Below are 23,587 nucleotides of genomic sequence, written 5' to 3'. Positions count from 1 at the left end.
TAAATAGCCCAATGGGTAGATAGTACACCTGGGCATTGCCACTATGGCAGGTTTTGGTCCTTTGCAAAGGAATCCTGGGAAAGACAAGGGTTTTTTTCTCCCTAGATTAGTTTTAAAACCTAGTTATATATCTGATTTCTGTTCACTCACTTATTCAACAAATATTAATGAGAGTATATTATGAGTAAGGCAATAAGCTAAGTGCCAGTGATTTACAGATGAAAGGCACAGCTTCTGCTTTCAACATATAATAATTAGATGCACTACTATAAGTTGTGATTGGTGTGCCCTGGTTTCCAGTATAGGAGGTTCAGGAAACTCAGTATGATCGAGTGTGGGGCATGGGCCAGAAAGGTTTTGTAAAGGAAATACTACGCTAATCCTTAAATGACAAAACATAGCTATCGGACAGAAAATGCTTTCTGGAAGAAATTGTAAACAGTGAAAGACGCTTATGTGCAAAAGATGTTAGCTGATCATTGGTTTTAAAAATACTGGCATAAACCTGTGAAAACATAGGAAACTGTGTGGAGGAGAGTCCACCATCAGCCTTTCTGATACAAATATCTAGTAAATCCATAGTTTTCTTCTTAAAACGATGAATAGACAGGAAATTAGCTTTGTCCCTGGTATGTTGTTGTCTAGTGATAGGGGATGAATTCTGAAATGAGATGGAGGTTTTGGATTGCTCTATTTCCTTTTGGTTTGGGATAAGCATAAAAAATTACATAACACTTTAAATACAAGGAGATACAGATGAGTTCTAATAATGCAATGCTAGAATAGCTAAAAGGTTGTTTGTTGAAAAAAAATCACAAGACTGCTGTTGAGGATCTACCCATTCCTGTCTAAAGATCACCCTGTTATGTCCGTTCAGCATAAGACAGTGGTGGTTTCTATTCCCAATTTTTCCCATCCCTTAGAGACTTGGAGCAAAACTATGGGGGTATTCGCAGTGACCTCTCTGTCTCTCTATTCTTTTCCAAGTCTGAATGACACGCCGAGAAGAGAAATTGAATTTTTCACTTCTCTAAACACTGTTGGTCCCCAGGAACATTGGAAAAGGTCACGAATTTTGAAGCACGTTTCTTCCCCAGGCTACAGATCAAAACTTCTTTTTTAAAAGGTTGTTCCAGGCCCAATGAGACAGGGAGCCGTGATGGGGCATATAAAAAAGCAGTTTGTGTCCTGTGTGGTGGCCTGTGTTCCTCTTGGCAGGTTACTCTGAAGACCGCTTCTCTAGAGAGATGTGTTTCCCTCATCAGGGCAACTGCAGGAGGGAAAAAAGGCTTAAACTGGAAAGGGTGTGGGTGAAGACTCCTGCTTTTCACATTTCCCTCCCATTTTTCAATGTTTACACCACCATCTTCTCTTCCTTTTCTTTTAGTTGTTTCTTTCCCCCAGCTTCTTTTTTTCTTCTCTTTATTTCTGTAACCAATCTCACAATCAGCTTTTTCGTTTTCCTTTGTGGACCCACATGATAAGCAGCCTCTAAAATAGAACATCACCGTGTGGTCATGCCATCATACACATATTCCCTTCCCCTGGAGCATATGCTGGGCCTAACAACTCACTTCTGACAAATAGACTATTAATGGGTAAAAGTGATGGAATGTCATTTCTAACTTGATGTTATAACAAGAATATGACTTCTATCTTGCTTTTCCTCATCTCTCTCTGGAAGGCATCCCTCTGCCTAGGAAAAGGTGCATGGGGCAAGAAACTGTTGCCCAGCCTACAGCTGGAGACCGGAGACCTTCCAGCAGCCACGGGGGTGATCTTGGAAGAAGATCCTGCCCCACTTGAGTCTTGAGATAAATGATGCCCTCTCTTTGCATTGTGATTGGAGCCCCCTGAGAAACCCTTATGCCAGAGGACCTAGCTAAGCCCACCTGGATTCCTGATCCACAGGACCTCTGAGGTACTGTTTATTATTTTAAGCCACTAAAATTCGGAGTAACTTGTTCTAGGGCAGTGGTTGTCGGCAAACCGCGGCTCGCGAGCCACATGGCCCCTTGAGTGTGGCTATTCCACAAAATACCACGTGCGGGTGCGCACATACAGTACGATTGAAGGGGTACCCTAATTAAGTTAATAACAATGTACCTACCCATATAGTTTAAGTTTAAAAAATTTGGCTCTCAAAAGAAATTTCAATCGTTGTACTGTTGATAGTTGGCTCTGTTGACTAATGAGTTTGCCGACCACTGTTCTAGGGCAATAGATTAATTAATGCAGCCTATATCCTTTCATGTTCCTCTTCTTCATTCATTCCTTTTTATTGAACCTTTTTCTATTTTCACTTCTTTTTTTCTCTATCTTTGTTCTTAAGCACACAGATTTCAAATTTCTATGTGACATTGGGAACTATAGGAATCAGAATGCTTTACTCTCAGTCACCGTCAAAACAAATCTTGTCTCTGCAAACATAATCTGCATAACTGAAAGGTCAGCATCCCTGGCCTTTCTTTAATTGTAATCTTTGGTAAATTTTTACTCATTTATTTCAGACTACTCAATGGGCAGCTACTACCTTTAATACATTGTATCAGCTGTCCTGAAGAAAAAACAAATATTGTTGTTTGTAATAAAATAAATGTAGATAATGAAGCATGTCACAAAAGGGACACTCTTAGGGGTCCTGTGTGTTAACAGGAGCAGTCACTGCGTACTTGGAGGATGAGGAAAGAGAGCACTTGGTGCTGAATGGTGAAAGATAAACTAGATTTGCAAATGCCCATTCAATCGTCTGCGAACTTTCCCCCACTGAGAGCCCATCTGCCTTATACTGCTCATAGGATAAGCTCCTCCTTAGCATACAGGAACCCATCTGAAGTCCACTTCTCTGGGCTGCCCTCCACAGCCTGCCTAGGTAGTTCACTGTTCACCTTGTCATTGTTTCTTCAGCCCTCCCTAACTCTGTGTGCTCCAGCATTCCTCAAATCACTGCGTATTTGGCTCTTCCTTTCAACAAGGGAGAAAGTATGGTTAGAGGGAAAGGAATAATTTACTAATTTCCAGACTCAGATGGTGGAGGTTAGAGTGTGGTAGGAAGACTTGAGATAATACAATGTTAGAGCATCAAAAAGTTACTTGTTGCAAAAAAAAAAGATAGTTTTTGAGAAAAATGGATTTCTGACCATAAACCATTTTCATCATTTACTTCCAACAGGGCAGCAGGGTGGTTTTCATTTCCCCCCCACCCCACCTTTTTTTTCATTCCTTGAGGACTAGGAACAAAACTAGGGGGGTATTTGAAATGTGTTGTGCATTATTGAGATTAGTCCCGATTCTCCACTGAATTTCATAAAATGTATGTTTTTTTGGAAAATTATGGAGGTGGGAATGAAGGCTTGGAGTTACCTCTCATTTTGGTTGGAAAATAAATGCATTCCTAGAAATTAAAAAAAAGTACTTTATTCATGCTTTGGGGTTTTATTCTTCCAAATTGTATTTTTAATGAGAAAAACAAGAATTAAATAACTAAATTTGAGTCATGCCATAGCCAATCATTATTATTTTTTTTTAAAAGGGACACTTAGTGATTTTTATTTTTAATTTAAAGCTTTTTTTTTCTAGCTTTACTGAGATGTAGTTGACATATAACACTGTGTACAACATGTTAATTTGAGACATTTACATATTGCAAAATACTTTTAAGTGTCTATGGTCAAATCATTCAAAATAAATCTCAGCTTTCAATATTAACTATGAAAGCTGAAGCCTTAAAATAATCATAATGTTGACAGAGTAATTTGCTTCCCTGAAAATTTATTATGAAAAATTATTTACAGTAAGGGGATGAGTTGGAAACAGCTTAAATGATCAGCAGTAGGATAATGGTATTGTATATTGTGGTACATCAACACAATAGGTTCTTTCGCTGCCATTAAAATGGTAATTAGGAAGACTTAAACATAAATGTGAAAATGTTTATTATGTTGTATTAATAAAAAGATGAGAATGCTAAATTATATGTAAACCATGATTGTAATATACAATTCATATTTATTTAAAAAAACAAGAATCATAGAAAATAAAATCAACTGTTATGTTACAAAACATTCATATATAGTTTATAATTGGAATACACAGTTTTTCAACTTGAAATTTGGGGTATGATAATCCCTTGGGTGGGGGTGTCTTGTGCCTTAATAAATGTTTAGCAGCCTTCCCAACTTATACCCACTAGATACAAGTAGAATTTCCCCATAGGTGACAATGAAATATGTCTCCAGACACTGTCCAGTATCCCCTGGTGGGGGAGAGGGTAAGCGAAATCAACCTTACTTGAGAACCTCTGTTTTCATAAAATATTTCATTATTTTAAAAAATATTTTTAAAAGGAATACTATCAATAAATAAAAAATGAGAATAATCTTTACCCTTGACCTAGTATTCTCTTCAGCACCTTACCCTGAGAATAGTTGAAATCAGCAATGTTCTGCTTATAACAGACAACGGAGTAAAGCATTAATGCGTGATGACCTGCTTGGGAATGTCAGCAAACCACACCGTTCCTCTGCGCTTTTGCAAAACGGGGGAAGAAAATCAGTGTGTGTTATATAAGATTATCTTCTACTGACAGTGCAGGGTATTTTTATCCTGGTGAAAGTTGCCGTGGGCTCTAAAACCTTCTGTCAGGGAGTAAAGGAAACTAATTGCAGTGAAATATCTTTTCGGGCAACCTGCCCATCACCAAATTCTATACGTAGGGGAAATGCACACTTCCTTTAGAAGAGGTTTCGACGGAACTCAAAACCCACAGGAATTCTTTGTAGGGCCAGGGAAACTTCCACACAGGGTAGGAACTTTAGTTCAGTTCACAAAATGTTACCGTTTCAAGGCACTGTTAAGGAGTTCCCCATCACCTGGCTTGACCCCTTCTTTTGTATTCAGGATAACTGGAAACGAGAGAAGATAAGTCACTCACCAGTTCAGCACACCTAGTTAGTTACACAGCATAACATTAAGCCTGAGTCGGCCTGGAGTTTCTCATCTTTCAGGCAAACGATGCCTTTGAAAGAACATTTCCCATCTCTGCAATTGTAAGTTATTGAAAGAGAATTTACTTCTAATGATGATGTCTTCCATGGTGTTTGGCATATGTGTTGGTCTTCACATAGGATGTAAAATACAAACATCTAGTGAAAAATCATGTATGGGGTGTCATGTGCCCAGTTCTGTGTCACACAGTGAGTTTGCAAGATTAGAATAGACATGTTTCATACTTTCTCTGCTATTGTCATAGCTTCACACATTCTGATGTACACATGAGAGAAGTTCAGTCCATGCCGGCTAGGGCTCTAGAACAGAGGTAGCTGTGGATCTGGATTCCTGAGGCTCTCCCTCTGCACTCCTAGGAATATTTCCTCTATTCCTCCCCTTCAGACGACCTTCCCAGCTCCCCACATCATCACGGGTCCTGTGTGTTTGTGTGTGTGTGTGTTGTGTGTGTGTGTGTGTGTGTGTGTGTGTGTGTTAATGTATATGCAGTAACCCTGTTCCCAGGAGCATTTGGATTTAGAACAAAGGAAGCTCCACTGGTTCATTTTTTTTACTACTTCAGTCCACAGGAAGCTGTGTGTGAGAGAGAGAAAGAGAGAGATTACATGTGAATGTGTGATATTCCATGTGTATGTAGGATATCACATGAGTGTGGCTACATGCCTCCATGTGTCCTGGCAAGTTGTGAACTCTTAACTAAATATGCCTTTTCCTAACTACCACCACCACCTAATTTCCAGTTTCTGAAGTATCTCTGTAATAATGCACTCAATACCCAGTTCACCATCACCCACACTTCATAACAATAAGAAGAAAAAGAGTAATGATGGATATTATTTACTGACAACTTACTATGTAGCAATCACTATACTCAACACATGATATGCCTGATTTTTTTGATGTGATAATCTCATAATGCAGGTACTTTTATTATCTGTATTTTCTGGATGAAGGGGCATGAGCTTAGCAAGTTTAAGTAGCTTTCCCAAAGCCACACAGCTAGCAAGAGAAGAAGTAGGATGTAAACATATCAGCAGATGCTACAACCTCATCTTAGCCTCCAAGTTATAGCTTCTTGCCACCTTGACTATTTGAACAGCTTGCAAAGAATCTCCCTTCTCCAATCCACTCCACACCTGGCAGCTGGGATGATCTTTACAAAGCATCGATCTGATGATGCCATTCCTCTGCTGAAAGCTCACTAGTGAATCTCCATCACTCTCACAATAAAGCCCAGAGCCTTTAATATGGTTTTAGAAAACCCACCCTGATTTGCCTGTTGAATCCATCTGCATCCCTTGTCCTCCCTTCCCTTACCCAGATATCAAACTTCCTTCAGATTCTTAAAGCCACCCTCCCCCTCCCTTTTGGACCACAACATGGCCTTAATGTGAAAGGTTCTCTTCTACGCCTATTCTCCTCACTTGAATGGATACCCTTCAAGAAATAGCTCTTGACCTCCCAAACCTGTTGTAGCTGTCCTTCCTCTGAGACCAGTGCCCGAGTTTAATCATTGTTTTCATCTCTGCGGACCTAGAAAGGAGCTTGGAATATAGCTGCCAGTAAATGACATTTGCCTTCAGATGGAAAGAAAGAATGAACAGTCTAATGGTGTAAAAATACTCTCTCCCACCTACCCTCGCTGTAAGCCCTGAGGACAGTGACCATGCTTAATGCAAGTCTCTATCTTCCATAATACCTAAGACACTGTCTACCACAGGTTCTTAGCAACTATGTATTTATTAATTATCATTATTATTATTTTTACATTGACTTCAGCCACAATCTTTACACTTTTCAGCCAGGAAAGCTAATGTGTAATTAGTGGCTCTCAATTCAACCCAGAATATAAAATGGTGGAGTTGTTGGGTTGGAGGTCATCAAATTAGGGCTTCTCCTTAGTGGACAAATCTGTACTATCTTTTACCTTGAGTGTAATTGCACATTGTCTATTTGAACACCCCTAGTATTGGAGAACTCACCCTACCTGCAAGAGGTTTCTCTGTCTTTAAAGAGTCCTGAGTTTTAGCATATTTTTCCTCATATTTAATCAGTATTTCCCCCTATCATACAGAGCTTGTTGGACAGGAAACCCAGAATGCCATTAGTAATTCAGTGGGTGGCAAGCTGGCTTTTTCCTTCATTTCCCAGCCTCGGCTCTCCTCCCTGGAATTCTAACTGAGGGACCACTTGCAAATCCCTGAACAGGGTCATGGTAAGGGGGTATGGATAGCGTGTTAATGCCTGGCCTGGAATGGTCCCTCAGAGCCATCATTGCCCAGTGTTCCTGGCTCTGGCCCAACCTGCCTACGTGACAGTCTATTCTCCCTGACTCAGCCTTCTGTGTCCAGACAAATGATTCACTCCCAATGCATTTTTCTGCTCCTGCTAAATAGGCCCTCTAACCATCACTGTATCTTTCAATTCCTGCTAACAGCTTGGACAGCAGTTTTTAAAAAATGCTACTAAGCAAGCACATTCGGCCAGTGAAATCAGGCGGAATCCTCCATGCGTGCTTCCCATATCTCTGAGTGCACAGGGATTGCCGCCTCTTCTAAACTTGGGGTGAAGTCCTTGCCACATATTGTATTCATTTGTCCAATGACAAATTATTTACTAGTCTCTGCCATTTCTTGAGTCTTAGCTAAAATGTATTAAGCAGTAACTATAAGCCAACCACAGTGCTAAATGCTTTACACAAATGATCTCATTTCATTTTCACCAAAAACCCTTTGATATTGGTACTATTAGTATTATTATCATCTTACAGAGAGGGAAAAAAAATGAGGTACAAATAATTGAAATGGCTTTCCCAAAAGCACACAACAAGGAAGTGGAAGAGAAGGACTTGACCCCAGAAATACGATTTTAGGGTCAAACAGCTATCTCAATCCTACATTCCTATGCTCGAGTATAATGAATGGGTGGCATATGCCAATATTGGCCTTTAATTTGTTTTGTGACCTTTAATATATCTCTTCAGCTCTCTGGGTCCCATTTTCTTCATAATAAAAACAAAAACATGACTGAGCTGTGTGTTTCTACAATTAATTACATATATGGACTGTATCCTTTATTATAATCATATTAGGCAAGAAGAGAATGAGCTAGGATGTGAACAAATGATTCCTTCCAGTGGAGGATCCGAAGGAATCAAAAGGCCCATTGGTGGCACTAGCTGTACCCCTTTTACACCGCTATAATTAAAGAGCCAGCGAGTAACTCAGAAAACGAGTTCTCACCTCTCTATAGCTATCACCTACTCTGAGGGTGACATTTGTTTTCCAGTTTAGACTCTTTCACACTCTGGATTTAGAAATAAATGAACGCATTTCAAATTCTTCAGTGTATCTGGAAAGTGAGAAAAAGTGGAAAGGGCAGACAGTGCTAGTGTGTGTATGGCTTATAACTTAAAAGACAACTCTGAAACCCTGCCAGGACAAAGACTTGTGGTTGTCTGCCCCAACGGGCACACCACTCTTTTCTATTACTGTCTCCTGAAGCAGAGGTGTGATGTTATAGTTTAGGAGTCCTCTGGGTCCCTGAGGATTGGGCTCACTCCACCACAAACCACGCAGGACCCAGTGTGAGCTGGAGGGACCAGAGTCCCTGAGGACTGCAAGGACCTCCTATCTCAGTCCCGGACAGCCTACCTATGACAACTTCTACATGAGAGGTTGAACTTTTAATGCGTTTAAACCACTAAGCTGTGTTCCTTGCATTTTGTTTTTCATTGAGGCTGCTAAATTGGCTAAGGAAAGGCATACATAAGGAGTCTAAAATTCCACTTTGAGTTTCCCAGTAGACAAAGTAAAGAGCGAACCATAAAACTATCAGAGGACAAATCTTGGATTAGGGGGATGTGATTCAAATGGATACATTTTCTTTTTTAAATAAAAAATATTAACAAAGAACTATAGAAAAGTTGACAAAGAAGATACCAATAATCAGTGGTGCCCAAGCATGGAACCCCCTATCTCCATCCCAGGAGACTTTCACACTTACATGCCATGGAGACATGCTGGGTCACACAGGACAATTACTTGTTAGAAAAAGGGCTTGTTTGTCCCTAAAATCTTTCATAATAGTGTCCTTATTTATGACTTATCTCAAGGGCTACCATTTGACTCTCCTATACCTGGCACAACCACAGACTCTCTGTCCTCTTTACCATCCTGAGTTAGTTATTTTTTTCAATTAGAAATTATGCCCTTAGGTGGAAAGTAGATGGGCATATAGAAATCAGAAAGACAGACGTCAGGAATTGTGGGTGCAGCCACATATGGCCAAAGTCTGAACTGTTCTTCAGAAACACATGGAAACATGCATATAACTGAATAACAAAATGGTTATGTTTCTGATAATAACAAAGTGTTTGCTTATCTAAGACACTCCTCTCTTTTCTCAGCAGAAAGTTTTTTATTATTATTATTTATTTCTAGAAACATACTAGTATGATCACAGAATCCTAAAACTTGAGAGCTGCAAGGGCCCTTAGAGATGATCTGAGTCATGCCCTACCCTTAAAAGTGCAGAAATTGAGAACTAGAAAAGGAAAGAACAAGGTTCTAGTTAATCCATAAGTTAATTACAGAGTCAAAATGAGGAATCAGGGCTCCTGAATCCTAACTTTGAAGGGGCTGATGTAAAAGGGTCTTCCTATGACATGGATACGGTTTTTTCTTCCTGCCACTTTGCCTAATGACCCTCACAGAATTTCACTTCATTTGATCTTCTCTTCTTGTAAAGTTTAGGAAGTTTTCAAAGAAGTGAATGCAGGGTGAGGCAAAAGTAGGTTTACAGTTGTGAATATGCAATTTATTAATTACTGTATTACTTTCCATAGGAACAACTATAAACCTACTTTTGCTCCACCCTGTATATCTTTTCAGTGGGTCACACTAGAAGACATAGAGGGGGTTGTCTCCATGGGGAGTCATACACAGTGCCTGGCATGAAAGGAAAGGGTGCTCCCTTTAAGAAACTAGGATGTCAAAAATTAAGATGGAATCATGTGTAGAGCCAGGGCTCTGGAGTTAACAAGACCTAAATTTAAATTCTGGTTTTTCTATTTATCGCTTACTAACTAAAGAAACTTTCTTGGTCATCTTACTAAATTCTTTTGAGCCTCAGTTCTCCAACATTTTAAAGAAGGGTTAAAAAAATTTCCTTATATGAGTTTTATTAGAATCCTGTTGATTGTCCCCAGCAAAAGCTTATGTTTTTTGCTTTTACATTTCCTGGTAACTGATGCATGAGTTAGATTAAGCTTGACATTGAATAATCTTTATGACCTAGCCAAGGCCACTTTCTATAGACCTCTTGCCCTCCATTACTATTCCCATTGTAAAATGTTTATCCAATTGACTACTTCTCCACCCACCCCCTCTACATTAACCTTATGGATTAGCCTTTGATGTGCATTGTATCAAAAGCCTACTAGAAGTCCCCGTGAATTATATTGATGGTGACTGTCACCTTTAAAAATAAAGGTAATCAACTTTGTTAAGCATGAGCTCCCTTTGAACCTTTATTGTTATAGGTCTCTGAAAACTAAGAGAGTGAGAGGAAGCATACTGCTACTGTGGAAAAACCTCTGGCCTGAGAATCCAAACTCCTGTATTCTAGTTTCCATTCAATCCTAGCCTGGGCTGTGACCTTTTGCTACCTGCTCAGAATCTCAGTGAAACAAAATGTAGAATGCAATGAGTAAAAGTGCCCATTTTAAAATCACAAAGAGTATGACCCACCTAATAGATGCTAGACTTTAAGTAGGCTATTTAATTTGGCCAAACCTCAGGATTTTCATCAGGAAAATGGGAATGACAATAGTAATCTATCTATCTATCTATCTATCTATCTATCTATATATATATATAAAAGCCTAATATGCAAATTGTCTCCACGGGAGTTCGAGTGGGAGATTGATTGCTCACTATGACATGCGCTGACCACCAGGGGGCAGTGAGGAATGAAGGAAGGCCCAGGCCAGCAGCTGGCAGCCAGGGAAGGGAGGCCCCGGCTAGCAGCAAGAAGATTCCTATTGGTCCTGATCACTGGCCAGGCCTGGTGCACTAATTCCGTGCACCGGGCCTCTAGTTCTCTATATTACTTTCAGGGTACATGCTAAATTTCTGTTTGAAGATATATATTTCTCTCTGCATTATTTTTTTAGTAGTTATTTGTAATGTATTGATTTGAGTCCTTCAAAATGATGTTGAAGCCTTAGCTGGTATGGTTTAGCGGACAGAGCATTGGCCTGCGGACTGAAAGGTCCCGGGTTTGATTCCCATCAAGGGCACATGCCCAGTTTGTTGGCTGGATCCCCAGTAGGGGGCGTGCAGAAGGCAGCCAATCAATGATTCTCTCTCATCATTGATGTTTCTATCTCTCTCTCTCTTTCTGAAGTCAATAAAAATATATTTTTAAAAAATGATGTTGAAGTCCTAACCCTAATACCTGTAAATTTGACCTTCTTTAATGATAGGGCCTTTGCAAATAATCAAGCTAAGATGAAATCATTAGATTAGGCCCCAAACCAATGATATAAGACATTTTAAAAAGGGGAAATTTGGGAACAGAGGGAGACATGCACAGAGAGAAGACGATGGTGTGAGGACATAGGGAGAATGCTATCCACCAATCAAGAAGGAATATCAAAGACTACCAGAAGCTAGAAAATGCAAGAAAAGATCCTCCCCCTACCTTGATTTCTGATGTCTGGTCTAAAACAAAACACGAGACAAAACATTTCTGTTGTTTTAAGCCACCAGTTCATGAAATTTTGTTGTTAGACTAATTAATGCATTGTGCTGGAGACTGCAATAGACATTTTTAAATTTTCACTTTTAAAGTTGTTAACTTATAAAGTTATGACACTACAAGGAAAATATAAGAAACTTGAAATAGAAATCTCTTTATGATATACTTATGTATAGTACACAGGGTGAGGCAAAAGTAGGTTCACAGTTGTTTGGATGCTAAATAACACAATAAATAATATAAGAATAAATTCTGTGTTTCAGGCATTCACAACTGTAAACCTCCTTTTGCCCCTCCCTGTATTTAGCAGACATTATAAGTCACTCATTACAATGGTAGCTTTGCGTTAAATAGGCATACATATTTTAAACAAATGAAAAAATTAATAGTATTTTGTAATTACACTTATTATTTTCATTTGCACACCATTTCCACTGCTATCCCTTTCTTCTAAAGGTTCATATTTCCATCTGCTATTATTTCTTTTCAGCCTGAAGAACTTACTGTGGGCTTCTTGTAGTGGAGATTTGCTGGTATCAGATACTCTTAGCCTTCCTCTAGCTCAATAATTCTTTGTTTCACTTTTAACAGTTTTATTGGATATAAAATTCTAGATTTTAGGGATTTTTTTCTTTCAGTTCTTTAAACATGCCATTTCATCATTTCTAATGAGAAGTCAGAGATCATTTGCATTGCCATTATTCTACATGTTATGTGTCTCTTTTTTTCCCTTCTTTTTTAAGTTTTCATTATGTTTTGTTTTAATCACAACTATGCTATGTTTAGGCATGACTTTTTTTGTTTTTGTTTGTTTGTTGGTGTTTTGTTTTGTTTTATTTTATTTTTTTGTTAATCCTCACCCGGGGATATGTTTCCATTAATTTTTAGAGAGAGTGGAAGGGAGGGGGAGAGACAGAGAGAGAGAAACATGGATGTGAAAGAGACACATAGTTTGGTAGCCTTCCGCCTGCACCCCGACCAGGGCTGGGGGTCCAGCCTGCAACCAAGGTATGTGCCCTTGACTGGAATCAAGCCCAGAATTCTTCAGTCTGCAGGATAACTCTCTGTCCACTGAACCATACTGGCTAGGGCTAGGCATGACTTTTTAAAATGTTTATTCTGCTTGCCATTCTCTGGGCTTCTTGACTTTTAAATGGATGTCTTCAATTATTTTGAAAAATAAACTGTGTTTTATTCAGACTTCAGATAATTTTGCTACTCCAATTTCTCTCCTCCAATTATGTGTGTTTGACCGTTAGAGATTCCCTAAAAGGACCCAGTGATTCTGTCTATATTCTTAATCTTTTTTTTCCCCCACATTAGGTGATTTCTATTAATCTATTTCATTGACTCCTTCTGCTATCTCAAATCTGTTCTTTTGCCTATCCTTTTATTTTAAATTTTCTTTCCAATTTTGCCATTTTTAGTTACACAATTTCCACTTGGAAATTTTATAGTTTCTATTTCTCTGTTGAAGTGTCCTACATTTTTATTTGTTATAAAAATATTTTAGCTTATGCCCTTAAGCTGAGTTATAGTAGCTGCTGAAGGTTAGTCCCTATTAATTGCCATTTTCACCTTTTTTTTGTTTCTTCATATGATTGGTAACTTCAAGCGGGTTCTTAACATTTTAAATAATATGATGTAAAGACTGAATTATCTTACATTTATTTAAAAGTACTGCTTTTTTGTTGCTGGTGTTTTTACATTTCAGCAGGCAATTGATTTGTCTGAACTCAAACTCCAGATTCTAAAATCCCAGTTAATATTTTTTTATCTTTAATTGGGATGCTAGAATTCTGCTCATCACATTCAGAGTTCAGGGGTCAGCTAGCTGTTTTGGAAGATTTCCTACCCAGAATTTGTAGCTCCTCCTTCTTGGTTCTTTCATGCCTAGGGCTTCTCTCCACTCTCTCTATAGTTGTGGTTGCCCCAAATTCTGTTCCATGATTCTTTAAGTCAGTGCACCTGTGGGTTTCATACATGTCTTATTAGTCTCTTCACGTGATGACATCTGGGAACAATTTGTAAGCTATTAGTAAAAGCCAAAATAACAGGAAATTCACCTACTCACTGATCATTACTTTCTCCCAAGGTTCAATGCCCCTCTAATATTATCCACTTTGCTTCGCTCAGCAGTGTCTTTATGCAGTCGATTTTTATAATTTTTCTAAAGTGTATAGTTGTCACCTGTGGGAGGATTGGCAGACTAGGAGTGACATAGAGTTTATGAGACTCTATCTTCTGTCTTATCCTGGTGGTTTAAATCAGATAAAGTTTATTTCTCTCTGACTTAATAGTGCAGAGGTTTCCAAGTGGAAGGGACTCTTTCTTATGAGGTTATTCAGAATCTAGATGGGTTTATTGGGTTTGCTTTTCTCAAAATGTGGATTTAATCTCTGATTCCAAGGATCAAATCATTGTCATTTATTGACAGAAAGGTAGGGGGACGCGGGACACACAGCTTCATTTTTAAGAAAGGGAATTGGAAATTGTAGCAGTCACTTCCAATGGCACTCTATTAGTTCAAACTTCTTCACATGGCAACACCTAGCTGTAAATAAGTTTAGGAAATAAGATTTCTTGAAGGACAGTGAACTAAACCATGGCAAAGAGAGGAAATACAGTATTAACAGTAATTGAATGTATTCTGGAAATTTTGGATTCTATGCCACAATCCAAGAATACTCTACACATTTCCCTTTTTGCCTATTGGAGGCCTTATTTTAATCACATCCAGCTCAAACTCTGGATCCCTTATACCTATTTGGTGACTTTTGTAAGTATAGGAATCTGTTATTGAGTATACAATATCTACTATACCCCATTCCTGATCCCTCACATGTATAATGTACAATGAGGGAACAAGGTACTGTACTGGAATTATAACTAAATCCTGAAAAAAAACCCACAGAAACAGTCATTTGTCTGTAGCAATCTATAATAATAAAAGGGTAATATGCTAATTAGACCGAACGTCCTCTGGCGTCATTCCGGACAAAGCCAGGGCTGGAGTGAAGCAGAGGAAATATAGTATTATATTTCCAGCAGCTGCCAGAGCAAAGCCCGGGTCCCACCAGAGCAAAGCCCGGGTGCCAGAGGGAAGTCGGTGCCAGCAGCCAGGGGAAGGAAGGCCTACTCTTGCACGAATTTTCATGCATCGGGCCTCTAGTAATGAAATAATACTTGTCAAGAACTGCAATACGCTGTCTCCTGGTAGTAAAGAAATTTTTTTTTTTTTGACCCTGGTTTTGCTCTCTATAAAGCACTAATTTGCCCAATGGTCTTTATGGCTCATGGCTTTACCTTCTGGATAATACTTCTTTTTTGATATACCTTGTTTTCATACATAAAAATAAAATTGAAGAGTGTCCTTGGATGCTAGTAGGTGTTGCTACTTTCTTCATCATGGTACAAGTTTAGGGCCTCAGAGATGATCTGGGAGTGAACAGTTATCTTTTGTATGACATCTTTTGCTTTCTTGGTAATAAAATACAAAGGAAAGGGCAACAACTATAAAGTAGACATCTAATCCAATCTACACTTTACAGGGAGTTATGTGCTTATATTTGTACAACCAAATAGTCCTTATGTTCATATTTTTTAATCCTGGCCATGGTCTTCTATTATTTACTAGATTCTGTTATTATGTAATGCCCATCTCCTTCAATTCAATGGCTTCCTATCTTGAAGCCACTGAAACAAGTGAAAACAAGTGAATAGATAGAAATGTACAGGTATCACCTTTAATCTGATTTTTTTTACTAATGGAAATGTGCTTAGTGACAATCTCATCTCAGGTTATTTAGGACACAGGCACAGTTCACTTTTCTGACACCAGGTCTCCAAGTTTCTAGACTGTAGATTTATAGAACAGATTGTAGATAACATAAGTGGACCTATTCAATCACCTGAAAGGCCTTAAGAACAGAGTGAGGTTTTGCTAAAGATGAAAAAAATTCCTCCTGTGGACAGCAGCTTCAGCTCATTCCCAAGGCTCTCAGCTTGCCATCCTGAGAGCTCTGCTCTTCCAAATGGCCTGCCCTACAGAATGTTTTACTTTCCTAATGAGCCCCACAGTCATGTACTAGTAAGCTGCTCCCTTGCAATAAATCTCTAAATATATATTTTCATAATTTCCAGGGACTAGCAAAAAAAAAAAAAAAACACACAAAAAGTGTGGGCTCTCTTGTTCAAAAAGTACTAAAATTATCAAGGTCATAAGCAGAGCATTAAACCAAGCATCAGATCCTCACACTCCCAAGTCCCACCCAAACAGAGTATTTATCTAACTACTAATTATCTTTTACTTCTCAACTTACTTTGAGTAATACTTAAGTGGTTTTCCACAAGCAACATGTAATATCACATGTATTGTAATCTCTTGCTTAACTGACCATCTCCCCTAGTAGACCATAAGCTCAATGAAGGCAGAGTTCATGTCTTTATTGCAGATCATTTAATGGGTCAAAAAATGTAACACAGTGTTTAGTACAAGTGGTTAAGGAATAAATGAAGAAGGAAGGGAAGGATGAAGGAACGGTGGAATAATTGAAAAATATTTTCATAATTTTACACTTTGAATCAGACTACTGGGAAAAACTACTCTGTGATCTGGAAATCACACCATACAGGGGTGAGTGGGCAATTGACAAGAGTCCTTGATTTAAGGCTGAAATTGTTTGATTTCCTATGGATATTGTTGTCCATATAATTATAAAGTCTGGGGATGGGGCCAGTAACCCTGCCCTTTTTTACCTTGTATGCCTGTTTTCATATTTTCTCATTTCCTGGCTTAGGCATCTGAACCACTGGGCCAGTCCAATCTCATTAAGCTTGTATTCCCTGGCAGGAGAAAAATGTGCCTACTGTTGTTTAGATAGTTTGAAATTAATAATTTGCATATTTTCATTATGTTAATGGACTCTTATAGAAAAAAACATGTTGCATAATAGTTTTAATCCATTAAACTCCTAATCATTTAAAATGATATAGCCAGAAACATAGAGAGGGAGGCCATGAGGTATGGGGGAGAGCTGGGGTTCACATCTGAGTGTCACCCTCATGAGGCGAATCATGGTCAAGGGACTTGACCTTGCTGACTCTCGTGTTCCTAATTTCTGAGTGGTAAAGTTTATGTCAAACACTAAGTATCCTATATAATAAAAGGGTAATATGCAAATTGACCCTAACAGCAGAACGACCAGCACGGCTGCTAGATCAATCAATGTGAGGCACACTGACCATCTCTCGATCCCTTTCCCCTGGCCATCAGGCACCAATCACCCAATGGTGATTGGGGAACCAGGGGTGGCTGGCAGCGGGTGGCGGGGCAGACTGCGGGCAGCTGGGGGAAGATGGCCCTGATCGCAGGCCAGGCCTAGGGATGATACCTGTGTACAAATTTCATGCGCTGGGCCTCTAGTATAAAATAATTAAAAATAGTAAAGGCAAACACTCAGATCATAATAGACAGCCAAAAAATATATATATATGATGATGATGTTTATAGTATTAAGTTCTTCCTCTATGTTACTCTGTCTGCAGCCAGAAAACATTGTAATATGTAATCAAATTATCTAACCCAGCCAATAATTGATTAAATCATGGCAAAAATCTATGTGAATTAGGCTTCTTTTTCATACTTTTATATCCTTTCCACCATTCCCAGTATTATCCATCTATTAGGACCCAGTTCAAATCAGAGGTTCGCATAGATTCTTATTAAATCACCCTACCCAATATATTTTTATTATTTTCTCTGCTTTCCTATATAGCTTTGAGTTTGTTCCTCCCATTTTAACTTTCTTTTTACTGAGGAGGATGTTTGCTTACATATTCTGAACTGCATGCCTGTTATTGGCATCTCAGTGTTGAAAATATTATTAAAATGTCAGTTAGCCTGTTATTTGGAGAAAGGTCAGTTTTATCATTCTGATTTAATAAGTGAGGGAAAGTGAGTTCCAACAAAGTTAAGTCAGTTTTTCAGGGTGGTGGGGGAAAAAAAGAAAAGGGAATATTCTCTGTGGACCTACTATGTGTGGTGTTCTATAAACATACATAACAATGAGAGACCATTTATTTAGAACTTACTATGTAGCAGACATTTCTCTACTGGGTTTGCATTTAGGAAACCATGTAAAACTCATAGGCCTATTATAAGAGGCACTAGTATGCAAATTTCCCATACTAGGAACCTGAGACATAGAGAAAGTGAATAATTTGCCTAGTGTCCTGCAGGTCTGAGCTACATCAATCCTGGGTCTTGATGCCCTAGAGCAGTGGTCGGCAAACTCCTTAGTCAACAGAGCGGCAAACCAAGGCTTGCGAGCTGCAGTTTGCCGACCACTGCCCTAGAGTCTAGTTTTTTGTTTGTTTGTTTGTTTAATATAATTTTATTGATTTCAGAGAGAAAGGGAAAGGGAGAGAGAGATAGAAACATGAATGATCAGCTGCCTCCTGCATGCCCCCCACTGGGGATAGAGCCTGCAACCCAGACATGTGTGCTAACCTGGAATCAAACCATGACCTCCCAGTTCATAGGTCAATGCTCAACCACTGAGCCATACCATCCGGGCTAGAGCCTAGTTTTTACAATGTCATGCCACTTTATGGCAGTTATCCTATTATACAATAGAGTGAAGTTACTATTGATGAAGATACTGAAAACAAGACAAGTCAGTATCTTGGTTTAAGTTCATATAACTACAAATTGTGAGAGTCCATACAGTCACAGGTCTCTCGATCGCATTCGGTGCTTGTTCTAAAACACCAGGCTTTGTTCTGCTATGTGTTTGCTTAATGTAATGATGCTGGTCTCTTCCAACCACGTTGCCTACAAGGTAAGAACATAACAACAGATTTGCACAGTTGAATGCTCAGGGATTTGTCTGTTGATTCCATCATTCCACACGTATGGAGCCCTAACTATGCACCACTGCAGGCACCTGGGAAACGCTAACCCAAACAAACTTCTGCCTCTTTAGTGCTTTCTGATTTGCGTCTCTAAACAACTGATTGGACACCATTGAGGCTCAGTTTCCTCAGCTATAACATGGGGCAGCAATGGTGGTCTAGTGCCTCATTAAAACAATATCAGGGTAGGACATTTGGCACTGCCTGACATATGATCAATACTAATAAGTGGTAGCTACTGGAATGATATGAGTGCTGCACATCATTAGCAATATACGTGCTCTGAGTAAGGATGGACCATATCTGGTTTGGAAAGCTGGGGAAGTCTTTACTCAGTGTGATGTATTAGGTAAAAGAAGGTTTTAGATAGGCAAGAGAGATGTGGAAGGGAATTTCCAAAAAAAGAAAATAATATGAAACCAGAATTCTGAGGATGTGCTTAGGAGACAATCCCCGCCCCGCTTCCATCCACTAGAATTAAACTTAGTAAAGGATGGCTTTGAAAGCAACCTAGACTGTAACAACATTGGGTTGGGTGGGGGTGTCTGGACTGCCAGATGTCAGAATTCACAATTTATCTTACAATGATGACAGATGTCAGTTAACTAGAAGGGGGCTATTTTGGAGCCAATTGATGTTGAATCTAAAGAAATTTCCCCCCCAAAACACACATGTCTTTCCCATCCAAATGTATGTGCATTTTTATTTTTATTTTTTTAGGTTTTAATGTCACTTTTTCAAAGTCACTTGTGGCCGCCCTGGTTTTGTTGTCAGATGACTTGGTTCCAGTTCAGCTCCTCCGCTTAAGCCGTTAAACAAATGAAAAGCAGAATTGTCACTTTTAAATAGAGTCCCCACATAATCACATTTTGAAATGGTGCTCCTCTGGCTGAGGAGAACTTGTGTGCATTATAATATTGAATTTTAAATAATATATTACACAAAATAGCTTCCAGTTTGATTTGGGGGGATATATTTTCATGAATTATTGAATATCTGATTATTGTAGAAAGCTTGAGCCATTATGCACTGAAACTGTCATTCTCTCAGCTCTGTGATATATGAGCCTGGTTATCAGTATGTAAAGTTACAGGGAGCCAGTGTGAAGCAGCTGAAAGCTGAGACTTGGATTAATCAGCAGTGACACGGACAGAACTCCTTTTGCGCCCCAACAGGACGGAGAGATAGGTGCTCTAGGTCAGGATACTCAGACACGTATTTTTCATACTTGTTCAGGGATTGCGAGTCTGTTTAATCTGAGCCCCAATCTGATTTCACTCTTCCAGCCTGCAGCCCTGAGTTCTAAAATGCAGTGTTTTCCATGAATACTTATCAAATGGTTTATTTGACAAAAATCACTATATATTTCCAGGCATATTTTAAATGAGCATCTCATTTGCCGTCAGTTTTTATTTTCTAACTTTTTTTTCATTTTTTAAAGTAAATTAAAATATATTCCTTTTCGAAACCATATATTTTTGATCCATGCCCCAAACCCTGGTGTGTTTTCCTTATCTAACTTCTTTCCCTTTATGCCTTGACTTTGGGGAAGCTCAGATACGTTAAAATAACTTTCCAGGCCAAAGATAGAGCCATTCCTTTCTGGGTGCCAGGCCAGCAAACCAAAATGTAGATAAGATTTTGTGTTCCTATAAATGCTCTGCTTGACCAAAACCATCTGACCTGGTTATCCAATCCCCAAAGAGCAGCCACCTGTGGGCCTTCTCACTCCACACAGAGTTGACTCTGTGGCCCCAGCCAGTTAGATATTTTCAATTTGTCTCTTTCTTATTCTTTATTTTATAAAAGCTCTTGCCTTCTGCCCCATTTTGCCATCTTCTACAGGAGACTGTCACCTCATGGTGTGAAATGTTTATTCTTTAATCACTCTTTTAAGGGATATAAACATAGTCCTCCAGGACACTCTTTTCTGGCCTCTTCTGTCATTTTTGCATAACTGTCTTTCATTTTTTTAAAATAAATTTTGGATGCATGCATTATTTCAGAAATAGTTTCCCAGCTCACCTCTTCCCAAGCCAGCTTTCTATCACTTTCAAAGCTTTTATATACTTTTTGAATAATGTGTGTTATTTCTTGTCCATTTAGGTACTGGTTGTCTTTAGTGATACCTGAAGCATCTTCTAATGAAAACTCATTTTTTAAAATTTAATTGACATTTAATTGATATTTATGCCAATATCTAACTGATAAGTAATTTATTGGTCTAGATTTAGTGTACTAGTTGGAAATTATTTACCTTCAGATATTTGAAGGCATTTCTTCATTGTTTTCATAAAGAAGTGTGATGCTATTCTGGTTTCTGATCCTTTAAATGTAATTCCTTTATTATTTTCCCCACTTAATAAGCTTTTAAGATTTTATTATTATACTTGGAGTTTTGAAGTTTTCTACTGATGTTCAAAGGTGTAGAGCTTAAAACTTTTTTGTACTGGGTAATTGTTTAATTATTAGGAGAATAATTTTTTTTTCCTTCCCAGAGAGAAGGGAGAGAAAGAGAGAGAGAGAGAGATTAAAAACATCAGTGATGAGTGAAAAATCATTGATTGGCTGTTTCCTGCAAGCCCCACACTGGGGATTGAGCCCAAAGCCTGGGCTGTTTGGCTCTTTCAATCTGGGTAGATCTATTCTTTGCTTCTTGAAAATGTTCTTAAATTTATCTTTGATAATGTCATGCCCTCCATTTCCTCTAGTCTCTCCTTCTGATCCCTAATAGTCAGATTTTGTTCCTCCTACACTATGGCTCAAATTTTCATCTTCTTTATCTCTTATTGTTTTTTCGTTTTTGGTTTTTGTTTTACTTTAGGTTCATTATTCTTCCTTTAAATTTCCTCAAATGTATCTTTCATTTTTACTAATATATTTTTTCTTTTTAAAATGTTTGCTATCCATTTAACTTTCAAGAGTGCTTTATTGTTTTGTAATTTTTGTAGCTTTAATATTTTCCTTATTTATTCAATGATATTGATTATAGTAATTATAGCATTACTAGAGGCCTGGTGCACAAGAGGCCAGGGGATCAGGCCTAAGCTGGCAGTCAGACATCCCTCTGGCAGCCCAGGAGCCCTCGGGGGATGTCCAACTGATGGGCCTAAGCCACAGTCAGACATCCTTAGTGCTGCCTAGGAGGTGGGAGAGGCTCCCACCACCCCCGCTGCACTCGCAGCTGTGAGCCCAGCTTGTAGCTAAGCAGAGCTCTCCCTGTGGAAGCGCACTGACCACCAGAGGGCAGCTACTGCCTTGAGCATCTGCCCCCTGGTGGTCAGTGAGCATCATAGCGACTGGTCGTTCCTGGTCATTCCACCATTAGGGTCTATTTGCATATTACCCTTTTATTATATAGGATAGTTTAGGAATTCTCTTCATTTTCCCCAATTCCTTTTGTTGGTTTTTTGTTTTGTTTTTTCTCCTTTTGGGTAGAAATTCTTCTTAAATTTTGGGAGGTCCCTAGGTATTACCCATACTTAAAGAAGTTTTTAAATGAACCTCTCTGTTTCCTGTGAGACTTGTCCACTACTGTGCCTACTTTAGGCTAACGGATCAGAGCATGGAGATTGTCACTAAATGTCCTCATTTGTAGGTTGGATCCGTTTATTTTTAACAATCCTCCAGTCTCCAGTTTGGGGAGTGCCTCTGGCTACTAACTATCCTATGCTGAGTTAGAGAAAAGGGGCTGTGGGGTGTCATGGTTAATTATGTAGATTTCCACTTAGTCCAATTCTTTTCATATCTGCTCTCTGCTATTTCAGGTATCACAGACTCCCCTGCTTCTCTGGTTCAATTTAACTAGTCAACTGCATTTTCCCATCTACAGAGGTGTGGGTTGCTGGGCAGTTTCTAGGCTCTATGTGATAGGAGGGAGATTTGGGGAACTAATTGTCTGCTTATTCATACTTTCATCCAGTCCTTCTTATTTTACCCAAAACCTGCCTTCTGCCTTCTGAGAAACTGCATGGCTTTAATTTCTGAGTCTTTTCCCAGATTTACAGAACTCATCCACTTCACTTTTCCTATTGCCACCCACCTTTGCAGGCATTTAGATGTGCATTTCCTCTGCTTTTTCAGTTTAATTTGTTTTTAAGTCAGTTGCTCATTCTCCAGCATTATGGCCATAAAAAGCTCTGCTGTCTTTGAGGGATGATCACATTTTTAAACTCCTTTATCATCAAGCTTAAAGGAAAACTAGAGACAGGTGCGTTTTTCCAATGTGCATTTTTCATCAGAGGCCCCTCAGCCCATCTGTGATTGGCTAAAATAGATGCCTCTATTCCTTTACCCTGTTTTACAGGAGATGAAAGGGAGGTTCAAAAAATAACCATGACACAGCACTAGCAGAGTGTCAAACTTTGGCCCTGTAAAGTGTCAGAATAGGATTAGAGCTGTGTGGGGGTTTTTCCCAATGTCCAATTCTTGAAAAGTTAAATTGGTTCCCTGTGATGCCTTACTCTGCTTCTGCATCACTTGAGTCAATGTGTCCATGATATTCTTAAACATCAAAATTAGCCCAGCGTTTAAAATAATAGCTCTAGACCACTAAATGACACTTGCAAGTTTGCCTGGAAGAAATAATCTATTCATTTAGAGATAATATTTTGCACCCTGGACCCTTGTCATACATAGGTAGTAAAAGGCTTTTTACATATTTCTATCATATTTAATTAAAAAACAAATTTAAAAAAATTATGTAATATCTATTCCATTTTATATATTTGAGGTGAAAAATAAATTGTTTTTTGCATATATAATCCATTTTAATAAGCATCTTAGAAATGCATTTTAAAGAACTTTTCACATATTTTAAAAAATTCTTTCATTATTTCTCTCATTTCATCTTTTACCTGACTATTATTTGAAGGTTCATTTTTAAAAATTGTTTTCATTCATT

This window comes from Eptesicus fuscus, chromosome 15 (assembly GCF_027574615.1).
Source record: "Eptesicus fuscus isolate TK198812 chromosome 15, DD_ASM_mEF_20220401, whole genome shotgun sequence".
Taxonomy (NCBI): Eukaryota; Metazoa; Chordata; class Mammalia; order Chiroptera; family Vespertilionidae; genus Eptesicus; species Eptesicus fuscus.
The sequence above is the reverse complement of the archived record's forward strand: the minus strand, read 5'-3'. Positions refer to the sequence as shown.